Raw genomic sequence first — 3,469 nt, forward strand, 5'->3', positions numbered from 1 at the left:
CATAGTCTATAATTATAAACACAACCTTGATAAAATAATAATCAAATTCAAAACGGAACTCAAAAGTTTAAAGTTCAAAAGTCATCCTATTGATACTTTTAGGGGGCTAAACTGCAAATTAGCCAAATTTGACATTTCAATTAAAATTAAATATAATTACCCGAGTAATTATATTAATTTAGATTATAAAATAATTACCGTTTTCTAATTGTCAATTTAAAATTAAAACACAAATCAAAAGTTATTATCCATAGGTAAAATTAACTTGAGGGATTTAATAAGTTTAACTTTAAACAAAAGGGTGACCATAATGGCCATTAAGCCATCTCTTTCATTAAGAAAGAAAATCAAACACAGAGCTAACAATTTCAAAACCATAAATCCCTCCAACATGATTACAATGGCAGCAACTAACCAATTATGAACCTATTAACAATAACAAATTCAAACCATAACCTATTGCCATTACAAATCAAACCATTTCACCCTAATCATAGAGGAATCAAACAAGCAACCAAGAATTTTTGTCACGGCAGCCATCATTCAACAAGACAAGAACATGGCATCGAAATAACATTTACGAGGCGAAATTGAAACGGCGAAGAAACGATCTAAAACTTAAGCCAAGATTTAACCACAACATCTGTAACACGGTTTGCACGTACGAATGGCAGTAACAACTTAATAACATGAACGACAGCAACAATTCAAAGAATGGCAGCAAGTTATCTTAGAAACGACGAAACGGAACGGCACTAAACGGAGTAATCTTTACGTACCTTTATAGATTTTGAAGCGTAATGATTATAGAGATTGCTGAGTTGATGTGAACCGTCAAAGAACAATCGAATTAAAGCTAAGCCATGAGATACGAAATCAAGAACCGTTTTTGACGATATCGAAATATAAATCAAGAACATGACGTTAAAGACTTACCGGATCGAATGAACGAAAGGAGGAGATGAAGTTATGATTCCTGAGAGTTTCTGGTGCGTCAAAGTCGGCTAGGGTTTTCACAAAACGAAATAAAAAGAGTTTGGTCGAGTTATGGGGTCTATTTATAGCCCAATATACAAAATTACAGGTGAGGCGCGATGCGAGGCGCGTTCGTCCCATCGCGCCTTCACCAGGCGCACAGAAAATGTATGGGGCGCGTTGCGAGGCGAGATGGCCCATCGCTCCTTCCAACGCGCCTCAAATTTTGATCCAACGGTCAACGTTGTCTTGGGCACAACATATCCAAAAATGAGCCCAATCCAACGGTTATATTGGGAGATATGCATGTTTTCTCAAAACATGTCAGATTCAGAAGGTATACGAATACATCATCGATTATAAACCGAATACAAATCAAATCGCCATCGAAAACTCACACGACATATGCGACACATACAAGATACAACTCAAACCCAAAACAAAGTGTCACACTTGCTAAGTCCACCATTAACAATCCAAAACTAAGTTGGAAACACAACGAAACCATGACGGAAAAACACTGGATATTACAGTTATGGATGGGAAGAAAACCCAACATTTCATATCTAAGAGTTTTTGGGTGCAAATGCTTCATATTAAATACAAAGGATAACCTAAATAAATTTGCTTCAAAATCCAACGAAGGCATATTTTTAGGTTATTCTACATGTAGAAAAGCCTATAAAGTATTCAATAAGTCCACTTTGCTTGTTGAAGAATCTATGCATGTTGTTTTTGATGAAAACAATACACTTGATGGGAAAGGTATGGATTTTGTAGATCATTTTGGATCACTAGACATTGGAAAGGTTGATCCCACATTCAACAGAATGGATGATGAAGAGAAACCTCAAGAAAGTGCACCAATGCAAACAACACTTGAGGAAGACTTTCCACAAGAGGAAGATCCGCACCCGGAACTCCCTAAAGCGACAAGAACATCGAAGAACCACCCAAGAGAGCAAGTACTTGATGGATTCCAAAGAGGTATATTTACTAGATCTCAAGCCTCTAACAACCTTGCATTTCTATCTCAAATTGAGCCAAGGACCATTGAAGAGGCTATCAATGATGAGTGTTGGGTGATTACAATGCAAGATGAACTCAACCAATTTGAGAGGAGTAATGTTTGGGTATTAGTCCCTAGGCCTAGCTTTGGTTCTATTATTGGCACAAAATGGGTCTTTAGAAATAAACTTGATGAGGATGGAGTCATTACTAGAAACAAAGCTAGACTTGTTGCCAAAGGATATAGCCAAGAGGAAGGTATCGATTATGATGAGAGCTTTGCTCCCATGGCTAGATTAAAGGCTATTAAAATTTTGCTTGCATTTGCATTTCATATGAATTTCAAACTTTATCAAATGGATGTGAAGAGTGCTTTCCTAAATGGTTTTATTCAAGAAGAAGTTTTTGTTTCTCAACCTCCGGGTTTTGAAAACTTTGAATTTCCTAGCCATGTTTTTAAGCTTAACAAGGCTCTTTACGGGTTGAAACAAGCACCTAGAGCTTGGTATGATAGGCTTAGCACATTCCTCATCATAAACGGTTTTACTAAGGGTAAAGTGGATACCACTCTTTTCATCAAAAGAAGTTATAAAGACATCCTTGTTGTGCAAATTTATGTTGATGATATAATTTTTGGTACTACTAATGAGTTGCTTTGTGAGGATTTTTCAAAGTGCATGACAAATGAATTTGAAATGAGCTTAATGGGAGAACTTAAGTTCTTCTTGGGGCTTCAAATCAAGAAAAGCAATGAGGGAATATTCATCAATCAAGCCAAATACACTAAAGAATTACTCAAGAGATTTGGCATGGATGGATGTAGGATAAGCAAAACCCCAATGCCCACCAATGTTAAAATTGACAAGGATGAAAGTGGTAAGAACTTTGATGAAAAGAAATATCGAGGTATGATTGGTTCATTACTCTATCTTACCGCTAGTAGACCGGATATAATGTTTAGTGTTTGCCTTTGTGCTCGTTTTCAAACTTTTCCGAAAGAGTCTCATTATTTTCATGTCAAAAGAATTTTCAAATATCTCATGGGCACACAACACTTAGGTCTTTGGTACCCTAGGAGGAACTCCTTTGACCTTGTTTCTTATTCGGATGCGGACTATGCCGGTAGTGTCATAGATAGAAAAAGTACATCGGGAACTTGTCAATTCCTAGGCAATTGCCTTGTTTCTTGGCATAGTAAGAAACAAGTGTCGATTGCCTTGTCCACGGCCGAAGCCGAATATGTAGCCGCGGGAAGTTGTTGTACCCAAGTTCATTGGATTCGACAACATCTTAAGGACTATGGAATTGTAGTTGATCACATTCCTTTAAAATGTGATAATACTAGTGCGATCAACTTATCCAAGAACCCGATTCAACACTCTAGATCCAAGCATATAGATATTAGACACCATTTTATGCGTGATCATGTCCAATTGGGAGATGTTGTATTAGAATTCATTGATACAAACAATCAATTGGCGGACAT

The sequence above is a fragment of the Mercurialis annua genome, linkage group LG8 (assembly GCF_937616625.2).
Source record: "Mercurialis annua linkage group LG8, ddMerAnnu1.2, whole genome shotgun sequence".
In the NCBI taxonomy this organism is placed as follows: Eukaryota; Viridiplantae; Streptophyta; class Magnoliopsida; order Malpighiales; family Euphorbiaceae; genus Mercurialis; species Mercurialis annua.